This window comes from Neopsephotus bourkii, unplaced genomic scaffold, assembly GCF_033783945.1.
Source record: "Neopsephotus bourkii isolate Nb327-2 ecotype Australia unplaced genomic scaffold, CSIRO-AGI_Nbou_v1 NB_114, whole genome shotgun sequence".
In the NCBI taxonomy this organism is placed as follows: Eukaryota; Metazoa; Chordata; class Aves; order Psittaciformes; family Psittacidae; genus Neopsephotus; species Neopsephotus bourkii.
In genome coordinates this window covers 651,330-671,643 of record NW_026900631.1, presented here as the reverse complement: position 1 = coordinate 671,643, position 20,314 = coordinate 651,330, and the positions used below count along the sequence as shown (strand labels likewise).

The 20,314-nt window shown below is 40.4% G+C and overlaps 1 long non-coding RNA gene across 1 annotated transcript in view; it reads right to left on the bottom strand.

The window, feature by feature from the left end:
* The window catches only part of LOC133218563 (uncharacterized), a 50,888-nt gene extending 33,260 nt beyond the window's left edge, over positions 1-17,628 (bottom strand). Inside the window, exon 1 of the long non-coding RNA XR_009727197.1 lies at positions 17,514-17,628. This is a non-coding gene — a long non-coding RNA (uncharacterized LOC133218563). The remainder of the gene's footprint in view (positions 1-17,513) is intronic.
* Between the last annotated feature and the right edge of the window lie 2,686 nt (positions 17,629-20,314).

Below are 20,314 nucleotides of genomic sequence, written 5' to 3'. Positions count from 1 at the left end.
TCTCTGATGGTTTTGTGCTTGTTCTGCTGTGGCCTGAGAGTGTCCAGCAAAGCATCCAGCAACCTTCATGTCCACAGAGACCAGCAGACTCTCCAGCTGGCACGATACTGGAAATCAAGGCAGCAGCACTTGGCTTAGCCCTATATAGTGTTAGGAACAAGGACCAAGGCCAGGGAAACCAATCCCATCCACCTCCATTCGGGCTGTCCACTTGCTGGCTCCATGAGAGCTGTCAAACTGAGAAAATAAACAACTTAGCTGAGGAACAAGAATCTTTGGTTAATGGCTGCTGCTCCCCTTAAACTGAGTCTCTCCTTGCACCCACTTAAGCCAGTGGGGAAGAGTTCTGCTTGCTTTATCACAGCCATTTGTGTCCCTACTCTGTGCGGCTAGAGGTCTTTCCCAGCTGCTCCTTTCACAGAAAGCTGAGGGTGGCAGGACGGTGTGATGAAAAGCTGCTGAAATGTACTTTTTAATGAGAAAATGAAGTGTTTTCCATTGCAGTATGATTACTCTCCTTTTTTTCTCAAATTCAGCAAAAAAGAGGAAACAAAAAGAGGAACGTGTTCATTTGTTGTAACTGGAGTTTGTGAAACAAGGTCTTCCTGAGAAAGATACCAAACATTAACTTCACAGAATGCGGACGTTTTGGCATCCAAATATTGTAGCATGTCCAGAATATAATTAGCTCCTGAAGTGGTTTGAACTTGTAAATATGTCTTTAGATCATAAACTGGTCCAGTAGCTATGCCGAGCTTTAAAGCTGACTCTTGGAAAAACAAGGCTTGGAAGGAGAGCTCAAGCCACAATAGACATACACTAGGACCTGAGAGAATTTTTCACATGCATATGGTTCATCTATTTACATATTTTACTGTAACCTTTTCAAAAGCCTTGTGCCTCGGGCAGTGGATGAGATTACTATTAGAGTAACATAGGTAATCGGGGATGGTTTGAGCTGTTTTAGCTGCCAGTATATATTTCATCCACAATTTAGGCTTTAATTTTTACCAGGCAAGAGGGGAAGAATGAGAAACATCTGCATCTATGCAACAGTCAGAGTACTTTAGACGCATCCCTGAAGTTAAATTTCACAACAGGCAGGCAAGTGAGGCTGGAGAACATGTTCTGTGTCGGGTAAGCTAAGATAGAACAAGGCAGAATGATTTCCTACAAATGGGCTCAGTGGCAAAAACTGAAAGAAGAACCCAAAAGACAAAAAGGATATTCCTGCTTCTCTCTTCTGACTTCCCAAATACACTCTCCAGGCATGGGAGAACCAATGCAGATCAAATTCGCTGTTCCAGACCGTTGCCTAAAACCCAAGTAGTTAAAGTCTGCATAGTGCTTTCAAGCTATAAAGTACACTGTAAGTGCTAAGTATTATTATTACTTTGAATCAAACAAAACCCAAACCTGCTCGAGAGGTTAAAAAATATTTGCTTAACTTTTATGTATTTATTTTAAATTCTGGCTTGACTCTGAACTTCCTGTTGTCTCCAGGGACTGAAAACGCAGATACTCCAATGCCACAAGGTGGCTGTGCTAGCAGTATTTCTGACTTGGCTGGAGACAAGGCGCTCTGGAACACAAGAAAGGCTCCTGTGTGACTTTCCACAGACAGCTTAATCCACCTGAAAAGAGACTGCAGGAAAAGCCCCTGCTGAAGTCAGAGCGTGCTGCTGAGGGGCAGACAGGATGGTGTTATCCTTGCCCAGCAGGAGCTGAAATGCTGGAGATAGCTCTTTCCAGAACAGGAAGATGACACTAGGGTTTCAAAAGGGTCTAGATGATTTAGGGGCACAGTTACCTTTGATTGATTCGCTGAATTAGGGGGTTTAAGATTCTCATGAAAGCTGTGATCAATGACTCCCTTCCAGCCAGCATGCTTTTGGAGAAGGGGTGGGAAGAGTACCATCTGCATGAGACAACCTCTCCTGCAATTAGTCAAATCATCACAAAGCCTATCTGTTTTCCTCATTTGATAGCAGTCTGTTCGGTTCACTTCTGAGGTTTGCATTGTTGTTTGAAGTCGGATGGAGTCTCTTAACCTCTTAACTGCTTCTGGCCCTACCTGGCAGGACTACACACTACACTGACTTTGGTGGAATGCCAGTAAAATGTTGGCAAAGGAACAGATGCTGTTGGGACCCAACAGAGAAGTGGTTAGCTGCATGTATGTTGTTCAGCGCAGCAGCCTGAAAGCTCATATTGTGAGAAGCACTTTTCACCATGTGTAAAGTCTGACACATATTTCAAAGGAAAGCCTTTAATTACAGTTGGCAGGTCTGCCCCCATGGCTGAAAAGTGACTTAATTTTTGACCCCAGCAGCAGAGGAGTCTGTAAATCAGGCTGCCATTGCGGTGCTAATTCACATAAAGTGCTGTGGCTTTACTGCCAGCACAGGACTGCTACGAGGGATGAGTGTGTCCCACCAAAATGACTGTTGAGCTATGGATTACAAGATAAGTAGTTTAAAACAAGTCACCTTGTGCCTCGGTTTCCTTGTTTGCAGAATAGGAGAAACAGCATGTCCATTCCTACAACTGTCTTTGGACCTAGGGGTGAAACCCCTCCCCTAGCTATTATTAATTACGGTATTATGGGTTGGAACTAGATGACCTTAAGGTCCTTTCTAACCCAAACCATTCTGTGACTCTGTGGTTCTATGATGAGGACCACAGACATATCCTAACTGTAAAGCTAGGTCCAGATTTATATTTAGACTGTCTGAGTTCAGAAGTGTTTCTAGGTTTTAGTTCAGCCCTGTGATGTTGCAGTCAGGATTAAAACAAAGTCTACTTCACCCAAAAGATAGGAAGCTCAGGGAAGAATTCGATAGAGGATATCACTGCTCTGGAACAAGGGACAACTGTTTCGTAACAGGTAGTACAGCCCTCCAGCTCTTCTACATGTAGTCCTAACTGCATTGTTGCTCAGAAAAGCATGTCTTCTCTCAGTTTGGCACCTTCACTGCACTTCTTATTTAGGCTCTAGCAAACTCGGTAAGAACCAGGCACCTCATGAATAGGACCATGCTAATGAGAACTCAGGCCCATTTTCTCAGACATAAATGGAAACCCAACTTCTGTATTATTTCACTAAAATAAGCTGAAATAGAGTTATTGGAAACTCAACTCCTTTTCCCCCTTCTTTGGGTTTTGCTTTCTATCTCTGTCTTATTCAGAACACCGCCTTTTTCCTTCTAACAGAATTAGAAGAATGAATGCTGGAAAATGGAACTGATTAATCAAGAAAACATTCAGTTAGGGGAAAAAGAACATAAGAAGAAATTAGTTCTGAGAAAACCACAGGTGCCAGCACCTTTGGAAGTAAGCTCTTTTTTAAGATCCGTGGCTAAAGAAACCAGAGAGTTCAGAGATTTTAAACAGTCAATACACAGACTGACAGACAGCTTGCTAAAACTAGGTTATGGTATGCAAGGGGTCTAGGAGCCCACCCTATCCGTGCTCTGGCTTGCCCTGTAATCTACACAGTCGGGGCAACCAAGCACCAGAGCATTTCTCTTGCCCTCGCACAGAGTGTTTATTTTAGACAAAAGGAGGGATGTAACGTAGTAAATACAAGGGAACGAACCTGGCAAAAAGTAAGAACTGGCTGACAGAGAAGGGGAAGAAAAATTCCTCCTAGTGGTCATCGCAGTAGGCCAATATGGTTTTGTTATTATCTCAGGAAGGAAGTAGCAATGCATAGAACAAGACAAACTGTCCAGCTGTAACACCTGGACACCACAGTAATTTTCACCAGTGATTAGATGAGAAAGTGAGCTTTCAAGCTACTGCCAAGTATCTTTCATACCGTTGTTCCTCCAAGACAAAAAGAGCAGCTTTGCAAGAAGCCTGCTGGGTGATTTCACACACTGACAGTGGTGTACGTATTGTTCTGTGTGCTGCACTAAGTATATACACACATACTCCTCAGATACAGGTTTCCATAAGTAAGCCCCTGTCAGCATTCCACTTAAAATGACGAGTTTGCACAACACGCACCTTAACTCACAACTGTGCAGAGTAGGATAGCTAGCTTACACATGTGTTGCTGCAGGATGGATTACAGCATGCATTCACTCTGGGCCTGGTTTGTCTCTTGTCTTTTTGCTCTTCCCAGAACAACCATGCCAATAGGCACCATCTGGTCCTGGTGGATTTTAAAAGGTGTCTGCAAGGAGCTGGGTAGACAGTGTGATTTGGCTGTTAATGGTAAAGAAGTGCCTAAACCTACAGGCAGTTTTAAAATCCCTTCGCTGGGAGCACTCTGGGGCAGAAACTTTGCTTTCTTTTCCCTTTAAGCGTGGTGCTTCTCAATGACTAGGCCAGTTAAATGGCCTCTCAGCAAAAACTAGAAGGCATTTCTCTGAGCTGCTTGCATGAATACTATAAGGAAGAGGTGGAGGACACCATCATAGATATTAGTGATAGATTCTGCACTATGACAGTATGAGAAGAGTGTGAACTTAATTAATTTTGTAAATAACAATCTGTGAGTCCATGTGAGAAAGAAAAAGCCTTTTCAGTTAGGACAGTCCAGCTCTGCATGGTCCAGTTTTATTACTATAATCACACTTTGAGTTAATTCTGTGGTTTCTGAAATGTGCTAATACCCGAATAAATAATCTAAACCAAATCAAACCACTTATACCTTGTTGAAGCTTTCTTGCAGCAGCTGACACCCCCAAAAAATCCCCACTGAAAGATTCCAGTAAAAAAATGCAGCAAAACAAGAAATAAAGGCCAGTGTAGACAGCAGCCCTTTAAATCACTGTACCATTACTGTTGAACACCCTAGATAAGGGGTGGGTACTAAAAATAAATCAGATCTTCTTGAATAGCGTGTAAATGACTTAGGAGAGAAGCTACATTTAATAATGTGTTTATTATAACAAATTCAGTATGACTTCATGCTAAAAAGTTGTGTGAGTGTAATTCTTCTCTAGCTGGATACTCTGAAGTTTATATAGGGAAGCTGAGTTTTTTGGGTTTGAGCTTTCATCATTCCACAAGCAATTGTAGCTGTGCACTGACACCACTAGGACAATAACAATGATTTAACATGATAGTAATAACAATATAGTCAAAGCTTCGTCAGAATTTCCATTTTCAACTCTGTTTGTTTAGAAATAATATTTCAACCAGTTAAAACTGCATCAAGCACAAACTTGGCATTTGTGGTCAGCCTGGATGCCTGGATGCAATTACTTTCTTTTAGACAAAAAAAAAGTTACTTGATTTTGTCATTATTTCAAAAGCATTTAATTCTTTGTTGTTGTTGTTGCTGTCATTGTCCAGATGAGAAAAGTTTAATCTTAAACAACATTGTTTTGCAACCACGCTGTCCATAAAGAAAACAAATTGCTCTTAACATTAAAAACAGATGAGCAATTTAGGCCTGCATGAGACTGATCCTGTGGCCTGGAGATCAGTGGGAGCTTTGCTATCTCCACCACTAGATGTGAAAGCAGCCCTGTGCTGTGGGAGATGCGGGAGCTGAGCTCCCGGTGCTCATCCCAATCCATGTGTCACACCCAGGGAATGGGGCTGGGAGCACCATTGACAAAACTGCCAGCCAGGAAGGAGGAGGAACTCCCCATCCAGATGATGATTTTGTCTGCACATTGATGCCTCACTCTTAAACTCAATGGGCAGTACATCCAGGCGTGGAAAGCATTCCTGCTACTCTTCCTGGGCCTGCCAAAGAAAAGGTAATCCCAAGCACAGGATGCAAGCTTGGAGGTGGCTTGGCTATGGGGTCCAACTCACGGCATTATTCATAAGGGGATAGATTCAAATTCTGAATTGGAATTTGCTGAATTTTTTGAGACGTTCAGAACTGTTCCTTTTTAAGCATATATCTATGATACTTTCCTAGATAGGAAAGAGAACAAAACCTTACATCAAAATGAAGCCAAGACTGAGAACATGTATCCATCAATATTCAAAGAATAAAAGAACCCAACATGGTCATATAATTAGTCTAACCCAAGCATTGTAAACCCCAGCCAAGGCTGCACTCATGACAAATCCAAATGCACCAAGGGAAAAAAGGAAGGGCAAAACTACCCAGGCAACATTAATCCTCTCCTGAAAACAACCCAGACTGCTATTTCAGAGTTTATGACCTTAAATAAGAATGAATTGACTTTTAAAACCCTCATTGCTTTTTTAAATTCCACCCCCTTTTCCCTTTCTGTGTGCCTGGACTTCAGGGATGAATTAAGACTCTTCAGGTGCCCTGAAAGTATTTACTACCTCTGAAGCATAGCTTTAGTTTTGATTTACCAGACTTTTAAACATCAGTTTAGGGATGATTGCAACAACTGCGTAAGGAAATGTACAAACTTTGAGCTCTGATGACTCATTTTTATGCTTGATTTGTGATTTAGCAGCAGCATATTAAAGTGTTGATGCTTCTAAATAGAACTGAAATATTTTCTTTTCATAAGGTTGTTTAATATCTAACAAAATGCAATGGAAACAAGTGGGAAGCTTGCTTCATTGATTTTAATGGGAACTTGTTTCCCAAGAAGAATTTGCTGGTCCAGTATTTTCCTAGTTGTGCAAAACCAATTTGCACGGAAAACAGATTGGACTTACTTGGGCTTTTGATGCTGCAGAAAGAATGAAAAACATATTTTTGGGACAGCCCTTGTTGCATGGCTTGGAAAAGTCAATAGTCCTTTGCTGTGATGACTGCAGCATTCGCAGAGTTGACAGCATGTGCAAATGCAAGCAAGTTTGTCAGGCAGCACTGTGGGACACACAGTAGGACTCATGTTTTCAGGAGGAGACAACCCTGCCCATTTCTCACACAGTTGGATAGCCTGAGGCTGCAGGATCACAACTGGGAGGAGCTGGGCATGGATAGGAAGAGCCAAAACATGTTTCCATCCACCTCTGCCTCTGCTTGACCACACAAATCAGACATGAAGCCGGGCGGGTCCTGAGACATCGAAGGGACCATTTCTCTCTCTCATTTAAGATCAGCCTGGTGCATTTCTGTCCTGACAGTGCTCTAAGTCTTGGGACTGGGGATGAAATACTGACAGAAGCTGCTGAAAACTTCTCAGGGTTTCCAAGGCCAAATTTTCATAGGAAGAGAATATAATTGTTCATCAGCATGACACTGCATAATATTGCATAATACTGCTTGGAAATAATCCTCCTCTCGGCTCTGAATGATGTGGTTGCTGATGTGTTTGGTGATAGTCTGTAGACAGCTCTGGCAACAGTCACACTGCTGCTTCTTTTAACCAGCAGGTCAGGCTCCATCCTGCTGATTTCTGTGGACTTACTGCTTCCATCATCTCTCTTTTCCCTCCTGCCTTGCCAGATAGAAACACCACCATGACTGTGTCCCATGCCTACAACACATCTCACATCTACAGTTTTTCTGGTGCGAACTAGCAGCAGTTTCCTCCTCGATTTACTTACTCCTCCTTTAGCTGAAAAAAGACCTCAGGTCAACATTGAAACCTGGTGGAAGCAACCTTCCTTGGTCACCAGTGGACCCGATCTCCTCATCATGACACTGTCATCACCCCTTGTTGCAAGCTTGAGTTGCATGGGAGCCCCGTGGTTGCTCCTGCCCATCGCACCCCCAATCCAGGCAGTGCCTATGAATACTCAGGACATCAGCATGGTCCTCTGCATCAGCTTTGAGGACAGGCCCACCATGTAGAATGATGCTCCTGCTAACAACACCACTCACAATTTCCAAGGAGTTGTGCTTTTAAGAAACTCTTCCTTTCCTTGTAACATCTTTCATTTCATTTTAGACTAATGATACTGTTGTGGTAGGTGGTGGAGTGAAGCAGAAAAGACGGGTAGAACTTCATAACCTTTGGAGTTCTTTCAGGTTTCCAAGTTGACGAAAACCCCAGGGGAGTTTTTCTGTATTATTTTCATACTCTGTGTAGCTGGAAAAGTGGAATTCTTCTGAATGAGCAAGATGATGAAAATACTTAGCTCTGACGATGCTGGGAAAACTCTGGGGTTATTTTTGTCTACACGTATAATTTCTGGCCAGAAAAGAAAAAAAAAAGTATATGCCTCAAGTGTTCTGAGTATGCGAGTTTCTTATCTTCTATTAGAAAATGTAAGCACTGGCAGGAGTAAGCAGACTTTCTTCATTAGGTGCCAGAATATTTAGCATAGGTTCCTCAATATTGGAAAAAGTAGTCAGAAGAAACCCAAGAAAAGTCATTATCTGTTGTTTTTTTTTTTTCCCTTTTTAATAACCTTTTCAGTAGCACAATGCATTCAAAGCTAGGCACATTCTCCTTAGTGCAATACAGTCTCAAGACATGATTTAGATGGAAAATTTAAGTAAGATTAATGCAATTTATTATCCGCCAGGATATCCCTACAAACCACACTGCTTGGCTGAATTTTTGATTCTCAATCTAATATTTCAGATGAGATTTCCAGACGGGTGTCTTGTTCCTCTATTAGTTTAGTGAGGGTGATATAGAGTTTGTAAAACAGGAGAGGTTAAGCTAGTTTTAACACTTGATTAATCATTTAAATTACTTTGTTACTGTTTGAATCCATTGACTTTTGTTTACCAAGCAACTCCCTGAAACCCAAAGCCAACAAAAACGGCAGGCAGCTTTCCAAGTTGTTAATTTATTCAATGAGTTCTTCAAAGGAGTTCTAAAAGGGGAAAAAAGGAGCAAATTTATAGTTGCATTGAAAGGGTAGAGCAATTCTTGCTCATTGCTTGCTAAAAATGTCTAGGTTTTTATGACTCAGAAAAAAAGCCAATATTCAATTATGCTGGTCAGCTCCTGGAGACGTATATTTTTTAAGCAAATCAAACAAGTACTTAATGGAGCCTGACTGCATGTTCATGCAAATACTGATTGAAATAAAATCAGCTCGTGTGACAAGCCACACTTTTCTCTGCTTTTTATGTGCAACTGTGACTTCATCTGAAGTGAAATTCTCTTTCCCCAAAGGAAAATGTGAGCACTCTCAGCAGGAGCAGGATCAGGCCCATAGGAAGTCAAGTCAAGAGCACAAGGACAAAGCTTTTTCAAAAGCAAGTATGAATGGGTGATTAAAAAGCCCCCTTCAGCTACACAATGTACATGTGTACGGTTTGCAATTGTCCACTGGGGAAAGGGGGGAAAAAAATCCGAAACCCTAAATCATGAAAAAAAGGCCACCTTTCTCTTCTGCATATTACAAAGTCCGAGTTTGGTAAATTGATTACAATTTCTTTACAGAGAACTATCAGGAATAAACCACTAAGTCTTAGACATAAATTTGAATTCCAGAGTCTCCAGCTAACCCAGCTCATAAATGAATTCCTAAATGCTGACTGTGCCAGAAGACCCAGCACTGCAAAACCACTTGGCAGAAGCCATTAGTTTCAATGAGATGAACTGCTCTATTTAGCTTTCATTCAAAACTTTACAGAAATGCCAGATTTCCATAAACACAGGTTTCCTTGAATTTCCAGGGCTTTGATTAACTGGTAGATGAGGGTGTCTTACAAATATAGATTTGTATGCAGAGTTCAGCTCAGAAAGCTTGAGAGACTGGAAACGGACTATAGGCTTTTCTTTCTTTCTTACTTTCTCTCTTCCTGACCTAACAGAAAGCAGGAAAGCTGCTTTAGAACGTTTTGGAGCTGAGGCTTTAATAATTAATAATTATTCTGTGGTTTAACACCGTTGTAGATCATTTTCTTGTCATTTATATCATCGTGTGTTAAGCTTTTTATGACAGATTAATATCCTTCAACTTTTATAGTATGGTTTTAAAGTCTTGCAATGTGTGAAGCAATGAAAGACTAAAAGAAAAAGAAATTGAAAAACACCTCCTTGGCTTTTTCTCTTAAAAATAAAGAAAATATTTGTGAAATCTATTAAAATCAAAGTCTACCCTTTTTGTCAAAGGACAACATCTTAGTTTTGCTATTTTTTCTTCTGTTTAACAGTACTTTTTGTGACCCATCAGTCAATCATGTTGAGGCCAGCAATGCTTTGTGATATAGTTTATGATTTATGGTCAAGCTGGTTAGGTAAGGAGGAGTTTTGGGGTTTCTTTTGTGCATTCTAGGTTTTGGGCCAGGCTACGGACCAGTGCCTTTTATGGATGCAGCAGTACTATAGATTAGAAGATCAAGTCTCTCTCTCTGCCCCTCGCATTTTTTCCCTCCACCAGCAAATGTTCCTAAAAAACACATAACCTCCATACTACTACAGTGATCATCATAAATCTATGAATTAACGGCGTTGCTCGCAAAAGCGCAAGAACTGCACAGATAATAACATGCAACTATGGTTTACTAACCTTAAACCCTCTTAAATCAGTCATAGAACCATAGCAGCCAAGAAAACTATTGTGGTCAAACGCCATGAACTCTAGCTTGCTTTTAACACTAGGAATATTTCCCCTCTTCTCCAGCTTTCCTACAATATCTCTGTTCCCAACCAGAGTTTTTATAATAAAAATTATAGTTTATATGCATGTTTTTTGGTTAAGCACCGAGAGTCTGATTCAGCATTTCTCCTTTTTTTCACTTATTTTTAGGGAAACGCTGGCTGTGTGGGTGCTGAGCCACGGAGGCTGTGTGTGGCCCCGCGGCTTGGCGCGCACACAGTGGAGTCCTGCTACAGCTGGCAAAAACTGCTGGGATTTCAGAGCTGTAAAGCACTACGTTAGGCCTTTGGCATTACCCCACCCTTCCTGAGCGCTGCCTTTGAATAAGCCCGTATCCTTCGGCCATCTATGGATAACGGGCTTTCCAGTGCATTCTGTTTGGCCAACAAATGAAAAAGGTTAATGAAGCCTGTACATGCAGAAATAAAAGTAGTCTGAGCTTTTCATTGAGAATTCCCCTCATTTACCATTGGCTTTTCCTATGGGACTTGCTACCAAGAAGCCGAGTTTGGGTATAAGTGATTGATTGACATGCATTGTTGTGTTGACACAAGTGAATTCAGCCAGCGAGGAGAATACTGCCGCTGGAAAATGTAAGCAAAGCAAGCACAGTGAAATCAATGCAAGTCTGAAGGCAAAACTAAAGAGTATTAAATTAACCAAACTATGCAGACAATGCTAAAATGTTGAAGACCTAAAAGGAACTGATCCCAGCCCTCAGTCTTAAAGGATAACAAATGATGCTGCTGAAAATGAAAGCTAAAATGCAGGGATTTGGGGAACTCCAGAAATGAGTTTGAGGAGTTTGATCTCAAATAGGATGGAAATATAATGTTTATAAAGCACTTAGAGTCATGATACGTTTTGGGTACAAAATCCATGTCTCAAATATTCAGACTTCAGGTTGGGATAAACATCATATTGAGTATAAACTTCAATTTGACTATTTAAATTATATGGTCCTATTTACCAAAGAATAACTGGTGAAATAGGGAAAAATAGCTAAACCCCAAACTCCAAAGATAATTTACTACTGTTGTATTATATCTCCTTACAGAAAAATGTAACAGGAAGAAACCACTGAAACATAGTTTAGGTCTGAAGAATGATGTTTCTTGAGTATCTGTAAATCTATGAACATCCTGCTGCTTTGCCTGGTTTCTGTGAGCACTAAAGCTTCAGCTTTGGTGAAAGGCCACACACAGATCACAGACCTTATAGGAGAAACCTTGATCTCTCACTTGGCATGACACAGAGGCCATCTGTTTGGGAGATAGTAGCTAAGGCTCAGCAGCCTACCGGGTGTTTCATAAAGGAAACGGGCCATCTTTTCTGCTTCTAAAACAGTCAAAAGAAGTGTACTGCTCCAATAGCCAATGTCTGGCGCTCAGACTAAGAAGAAACCTCCAACTGAGAGCTTTCCTCACCTGTGTAAGACACAAACCTTTGCCTCCTATATACCATGAGAGCACCTTCAAGAAAGATGCTGAGGGTTGTTGTGATAGTGAGAGTGTGGGAGTTCGGCTGGCGGAAGAGCTAGGGCATGTAAAGGGAAAGTCTAACCCCTGCTCTGAGAGCTGGCTTTCAGTGGCGGTTTCACTTATACTTCACTGCTGAAGGCATGCTTGTGATCATTATCAGTCCTTTATTAGTTGGCCAAACTACTCTCTGCATCATGGAAGCAATGAGTCTTGAGAAGGTCTTTGGAAGAGCTGGAGAAAAGGGGTAACTTGTGTTCTCTGATGAGCAGAAACGTGTAATACTGTCATCAAACTATAGTACATTATCTGTGCCATCCATAGGCAGCATAGATGCTACAGAATTTTCCTAGCAGGGATTTTGTGTCTTCCCAGGGTTGGAATGATTATGGAAGGCTACACAAAGGAGAGGGAGTGAAGAATAAGAGAAAGGTGGAATCAGGCCAGTAAAATGCCAAACAAGCCCTTCATTCACTTTGTCTGTCTTAAATTTTGTACTGTCTGTGCCCTGCCAGCTGCAGACTCCCAAAATTAGGGGTGCCAAACTGTGCATGTTCAGCATTATGTAGCATCAAAAAAGATGGCAGAGAAAATGACCTGACCAAGCAACCAGGCAAAGATACCATGTTGTCTGGTTTACCTACCAAAACTTATCAGTCCCCTCTGACTCCAGGGAGTTTATATGTGGTTTCTTACATGTGCAGAGAGATAGTGGTGATAATAGGTTATTCTTATTGCGCAAGTGCACCAAACCTGGTTGTGTTGCACACGTTATGGGCAAGTATGTAAGCACAGAGGCACACACACATACATACAGAGATGCAAACCTGTCAGTGTAGTATTTGTATGAGATGGAGTCATGGAATGCGTCTCACTGTTTAAGAGAGGGGCAGTAATGTTTTCACATGTAAAGCATGCTAAGCAAAAAATCCTTCACAGGATTGGTGCACTTAGAAAAGATTCCTAATAAAAAAAAAAAAAGGAAGAAAAACATCATTATTAGTTTTCTTGCCCATTTGAGTACGTGAGGAATTCTGCCCAGAATCTTTATTTCAGATAACGGATTCCAAGCTCCCATTATCAGTGTGGTGGAATTAATACACTCTGTTCATGTTTTCACAAAGACCAAATGTGGAAAATGCTCAAACCACACCTGTTTCGGTTCTACAGCACGTACACTTCTGCTTGTCAGCTCGCTAGCTGATAAAATTAGTTAGGGGATTTCTGATCCTTCTTTTTTTTCTCTTGTTTTCTTTACAAGACAGTTAGAAGGCCATTCTGTTAGCACATAGGGATGTGAGAGGAAAAGCAGAAACATTTTAAAACTCCATCAGGAGTTACACAGAGGAAGATTTGGCTCTAATATTGAATGTTAGCTGGGGTGAGGGTGTCACGGCTGTGCCACAGGCATTGGCAAGGGGATGTGAGGTGGCGCTGTGGAACCAAATGGGTTTGCTCAATTCTTCTTTGAGGTATTGTGTGATGGGGCTCAAGCATGGCACCTGAAACTGTCCATGTTGTAAAGTAGGACATAGGAGAGCTGTTTTGAAAGAAAGGGTCTTGATCAGTTTAATGCTCAGTGAAAGAGACTGTGTGGTTGATGACAAATGTTGGTATGTCATTCAGACATGTAAGGGAAACTGATGCACTGAAACATGCAACACCAAGGTGTATTAAATAATCAATTAAATTTTATCTATATTAAACTAACATCATAGATTACAAAGCCAGCATTTCTGCAACAGAAATAATGAACAGAAATAGTATCAGACAAATAAATAGCTTTCTTGGTAAAAATTGTTTTTATTTTTGAAATTGGGTTTTTTTCTTTAGGTTGCTATTCTGTTTCTGATAGAAATACTCAGCTCTCTTTCACTTTAGTTTATACTTATAATTCCCACAATATTGATGCAGTTCTCCTATGGGAGGAACCTTTCATAATCTTAAAATCACAAGGGGCCTCTTGCTCTTCTCCCCCAAAAGAAGCTTTTCGTTTTGTTTGCACTGTAATTAACAATGAAAATAATGAAAGAAGCTCACAGGTTATGAAAACTGTTAAACAAAGATCTACATCAAGGTGTTTTGTGAAAGAAGTGTGTTAAATAGGGAAGTCTGCTTACTGTCAAACATTGGAGAAAAACTAGGGAGCATCAGTGCAATGGTATTAGAATGGCAAGGGAGACAGCTTTGCAGAATGGTTTTCAAATGCTATTAACATTTGATTTTGGGAAGTTCAGATTTAAGGAAGAACAGGTCTAAGGTCAAACCCAAACCAATTTGCGTTCTTTAATGTTTATTCTTCAAACTAGCAGATTTTTTCCATTTTTTATCTGGGAAACTGAATCCCAGTGTTTTTTCAATATCTTCCCAAAATAGTTGATTTGGAAACAGGCAAAGGAGAGTTTATTTGCCATTGTGGGCTAATGAGTGTAGGGCTGGATAACTAATGTTGTCTGCAGATATGTAATAGACTGTATACACATCTGGCTAAGTCTTTTTCCTGAAGTTAGCCATTACTCCTGATTAATAATAGAATCATACAATAGTCAATCAAAAGAGTTTAGAGCACCTTGCCTCCCTGTCCATACCTATATGATGATGATTGGGTTTTGGTCCCTGATGCTTAGTTGGTTCTTTACACCATTTAGCACATTGCATGCACTATAATAATGTGTAATATTTGAAAGTCTGAATGTCGTCTAGTAGTAGTCAAAAGCCTTAAAACGTCTGTTACATTTATGCAGTCACTTTTATCTAGTAAGTTTATAATCTCACCAGAGGATGAAATCAGATCTGCCCAAGGAGACTGATTGTTAATAAAACAATGTTGACTAGCATTATTTCTTTTCCAGTCCTTTATTTCTTTTTTGATTATATCTTGTGTCAGTTTTATTCCTTGTTCTGCAATTGGAACCCCACAATAACAGTGCTATAACATTTCACAAATCTGCTCATGGTCAGCTCTCTTGTTGATTCAAGCTGTGTTCATTCAGCTTTTCTAACTTTTTTTCTCTTCTTTATTTTTTTTTTCCACCAATTAGGCATAAAACATTTAAGTTATCCAAGTAATTTAGGAGTCCTGGTAAGAAATGCATGTGGAAGTAAAACAAGACCCTGTGTGCTGACATGCAGAGCTGAGTTATGGCAGTATAACAATTTACCACCTACCCCTTGACAAGCTGTCTGTGCTTGATATCTGTTAGTTGTGACTGTGATGGGTCTATCCTGAGGTTAGGGTTTCACCACATGAGTAGGATGAGCTCTCAGCTCAAGCATTCAAAGGTAGTTATAGTGGTTTGGCTGAGGAGTGGCTACTTCTCCATGTGTTGCCATGACATTGTGTTGAATCCTCAACAAGGAGTCACTTACTTATAAAAATGAGACACTGGCTTCTAATTCCCTTAGGTCCATTGAAATTGTATCTACTGTCTCTTTCAATGATCCAGACACACGCACAGCCATATATGCACACATATGCACATACCCTTGTTTCCACTGACACTCAGGCTGTATAGCATAAGCCTCTATTAGCCTCTTGTATTCAACAGGTATGTCTATAGCCCAGCAAAGCACGCACTACACTGACTGCACAACCAGATGGTTTCCAGAGCAATTCTGCATATGCACCACGTTTATTAGAACTGTGAAAATCACAGTGGTGCTTCTATTTTTTTTCCCTGTTTTCCTTCTTTCCCAGCTATTTATGCAAACAACATTCTGAATAATACACAGAAAGCTATTCTTTCCTGGCAAAAGCAGGATTTCTTTTTTATATAGTATTATTTGCTATTGGTTCAGGAGTGCTTTTGCACTTAACACCTCCATGAACTTTTTTTGTGACAGAATGTCTCATCTGGAAGGTCTATTCAGAGGTGGCTGGATGGTGTGCCAAATGCAAGCTCCAAAACCTATCTTCCCCAGGTGCTAAATTACCTTTCCTGATAGGCTGAACTAAATCTGGGGAGGTGTTTGGATTAAGATTGAATGGTACATTCAGATCCCAGCCATTCCCTCTTCCGGACACCCAATAGCCCTGTGAATATTCCAAACTGATAATGTCAGCCTTGAAAGGGAGGTGGTCTGAGAAAAACACTTTTCACTGCATTTTCCTGAACAGAGATCAAATACGGACATTCTAGGGGAAAAATAAAGAGCAGAGATCTATGTGGAAAGTCACGGTTGTGGATGCACTCACCCCATAGCTGCTTGCCATGTTTGCCCTGGCATTTCATAGACAACTTGTTATGACTTCCAAGGGGCACCTCATGGCCCAGGATGGAGAATACAGGGGTCCAGCAGTACCCCAGCAGACCATGTTCCTTGGAGAGGATGGACTGGGAGTAGCTGTGGGTAAGGGGAGATAGGGAAGAGTTAGCCTGATCAAGCAGTGGTAGAATGGTTGGAGAATGCTTTAGCTTTTCTCTAATTAGAGGACTAAAGGTGGCTGATTTCAGGGAGGGTGTTTTTTGGCCCTCGTTGTCTAAAAAGCATTGTGTTGTGCTTGACAAGAAAATCCACAATAAAAATGATAATTGTAGGGATCTGAAATTTTAGTCATCTCTGGTCTGTGAATGCATTAACTTGTCTGCACATAAACCATGACACAATGTATTGTGAGCATCATGATGTGCTCAAGAAAACTGCATCACGGGGTTACATAAACAGTCAGTGCGGTTGAGAGCCAGAGCCCCTTCGGCTCTTTCATGACGGCCAGTTACAGATCCCTAAGGGAGTGTACCAGCACATGATAGTTGTTCACTAGTAAGGTCTGGTTGAGCTCGGCCAGGGTATTTCTAACTTCACAGGCTCTGGCAGCACCCTGGTGAGGAGACTCAACTTCCTACCCTTTGTACATTAACCCTGCTGTCTGCCTCAGGGCATGCAATCAGTGCTGCTGTCCTTACCGTCCCTCTGCTTATCATTGCTGACTAGAGCATGGCACAACCACTTCAGGACAAACTTTGTGCCATTTACTATGCCCTTAAGCAAGCAAGTCATGTAGACTTCACAAGAGCACAGCACATCTTGGTAGGAAGAGATGTGATTGCTCTCCTTGAAACAACAGCCGATCACCAGCTACCTGGTGTTTGCCCTAATTCTCTTTGCAAAAAGGAGACTGTTTTGCTTTAATTCTTTGTGGTTTTTGTTCTCTTTTTGTTTCACTAGTGTTTCATGCCCTGATATAGATGTATTTCTCTGGAAAAGCTCCTGTGCATCAGGATTTCTGTTTTCATTTATGACCTAAAGGGAAAACATCTGTTGCTGTTGCTCCCTTACCATGTGTCTTCAGTTTTCCTTGTAACTGTTGTTTTACTTGTGATATCATAGTTCTTTTTGCATCCCCACTATCTTTCTGTACTGTATCTCCCTGTCTCTGTAATAGATCACATGCTGGTGTCAGTATTTTCCATGACAAAGTCTCATTCTTTATTTTTAGGAGGTGTTTAAGCTAATGTCTATTACTGCTCTTTGGGATTCCGATGTTCTATTCTCTTGTTCCAGAGTCATTTTTCCCATCTGAAATCGTCCTAGAGAGATGACCTGCCTCAAAATTGAATCTTCTATTTATTTTTTCTACAATGGACAATTGCTGAACTTTCTCTGGTTTGGTTTTTAGGTTTTTTTTACCTGTATTGTTGGTGTCTTGATGCTGTTTGTTGATGGCTGCTGTAGGAAAATACTGAATACAAAACAGAGGCCCATATTAATCTGACATATGCTGCTTCTCTAAGTGTCTTGTCACTTTCGTAAAGCCTATGGAAAGAGGACAACAGAGATCTTAAGTGAGTGAAATTGTCCTCACTTCTCTTTCGCTAAACCACCTCCAGATTACATAGTGCGACCATACATAGCACAACTGTGCTCCTAACTGAGGCAATTCAGGAAAAGGGTTAGAGTTAGATGAGTAGAAGTCAAACCACAGAGGGAAGATATAAGCCTTAACAAGGGTGCCATTGAGGGGCTGATCAGCACAGTTTACCAAAAGATTATCTCTTCCATGTTTTATTCCAGTAAAGGAAAAGAAGGGAAATGGCAAAGACAAAAGAACACAAAATCACCAGTGTCACCAGCTTGAGTCAGTCCTATGTTGCCTTTAAATGTCTCTTTTCTTGAAGTTAAATTGTGAATTCAGTCCAATTCCTTGACATCTTAACTGCTACCACTGAGACCTGAAAAAGCTGTGCACACTGAAATATTGCCTGGGTGTCAGTGACTGACAAAGACACTGATTTCTTTTCCAAGTATGTTATGAAGGGCTTAATATAATTAAGCTACAATTGCCAGGCACACATGTCAGTGTATGACAAAAAATCTGATTCCTATGGAATATGATTGAAGAATAATGTGGGCAGGCATGGTACTCTTCTATTCCAGATAATAAAATATAGGAGTTGGTTTCAGGAGATGTAAGGCAACCTTTTTGGATGCCCAGGACTTAGTATAAACAAAAAGACATGTTTGGAATAGGCAATACTGATACCATAGATCTTTGCAAGATCAAAGGTAATGAAAGCAAGATCTTCCAAGACAGCTCATCTGCTGGTCTCTCCATATGCCAAATTCCCTTTAGCTATCTCCTGTTCTCTAAAATAAAAAAGGACACTTGTCCTCTTCTGATTAAAAGGTGTTTCTATAAGGCTCAATTTACAAACTGTGTTATACCTGTCCTACAAGGGGACTTGTCAAGTGTCTTACTGCAGTGGACTTTCACCTCGGGATGAGATGTGGGATAAGATTTGGATTTTAGCTTTGACAATGAGCAAAGGCTTCAATGGAGTTTGAATTCTATTATGCTCAAGTCTCAGTGGCTCTTTTCCTTTGAGATCAGTTGCCTTCCAAGGCTGGTCTTTGTGTTATTTCCGTCACTAGAAGATTCCTGCACTCTGCCAGCTCTCTCTAGTTTTGAATTTCACTCAGGATTCAAAGGAAAGGAGTAGATCCAGATCTAGAAGTTCTCATGTCAGTTCCTTTATGTCTGGAGTAATGGGAAGGAAAGAATTACAGATGCTATTGTTGAGAACACAGCCTGTCTCTAATCCTAATATATAAAACGTGTGCCAGTAGTTCTAGGGATCTCCCACAGGCTTTATACATGGTGTTTTCAGAATTCAAGCATAAGTTGTGAATGAAAACACTTTTCTGGATATCCTAGATTCTTAGAGAATGGAAAAAAATCCTCATGTAAATCTTTGATAGCTAAGCCTTTCCCCTCTCGCACTTCATCAAGATTCCATCTGAGTAGTGCAATACAAAATCAAACCAAACCAGGAATACAAAATCAAACCAAACCAACCAAACAACCAAAAGAATCCCAATTTTATCCAAACAAACCTATGAAGCTCTCTTCAAGGATTTAAAAATATTTAACTGGTAGAGACACCTGTATCCACTCAAAGAGCCCCAGTTGAGTAAAAGACATAGATTCTGTGTTGCGGAAACTCAAGTCAAGTCGTGAATGATGAAAGAAAAGCTTTTCATTTAATTTCTTGGCTTCTGCAGTCTTATCAGACTGTTCTGCACAGCAGAACTGAGCCCTGTGAAAAATGTATATCCCCAAGTTCAAATGTGCAGTGTAAAACAATATCTAAAATAAGTTAATTCCATTGCTTGCTTCTTAAATAGTTTTCAGTGCAAGAGATGGTTTTATAATCATGTGTCTATGATCAGAGACTTTTGGATAGACACCAAATCAAAACATCAGCAAAGAAAATGGGGTGATGTGGAAAACTGACTTATTCATTCATAGTCAACAAAGTAAGCATGCAGTAGCTGGATTGTAAATAGCACTGTGGAGAAGATTTATAAGTCTTAACATGGGGAGATGGGTTTATCCCAGTTAAAAGCACATTTTAACTGGAAGAACTCTTCACTATGTTTATAAAATGAGGCCTTGGGTGCAAGATGAAACCTTAGGCCTGTGTGAATTTGAAAGGGGCAAAATATGTCATCTTCAACCATGTTTTTCATCTCCAAAGTAGAAATCTAAAATCGATCTGAAAATGTTAAGAAATAAAGATAAAAATTCTAAGCAAAATAAAACTAGGCCTCAGCAAGAGTATGTACTGTGCTTAAAACTTCCCTTTGCTCCAGATTGCTGTGTTTATAAATCAAAATTATATGTCCAGTGGGGAAAAGGGAAGTAAAACTGTTTCCAAATGAAGAAAGAACAAGTGATTCATTTATGTTAAAATCATAATTGAAAATACAGAATGTAGGAAAGCTCTGGGTTTACTCTTGTTTTTATTTGTAACATTTGCTTTGTTGCAGAAAATATGATCAAGAGACTGAAAAAGGATTCATTTACCACTATAAATCTTTCAACTATTTGAAAAATAATATACATTGCAGGCTTTCTGCACCCTCTAAAGTAGAGCCTCATCTTTACCAGGGATAAATGCACTTCCTTCGATTTCCTGATAGAACAGACT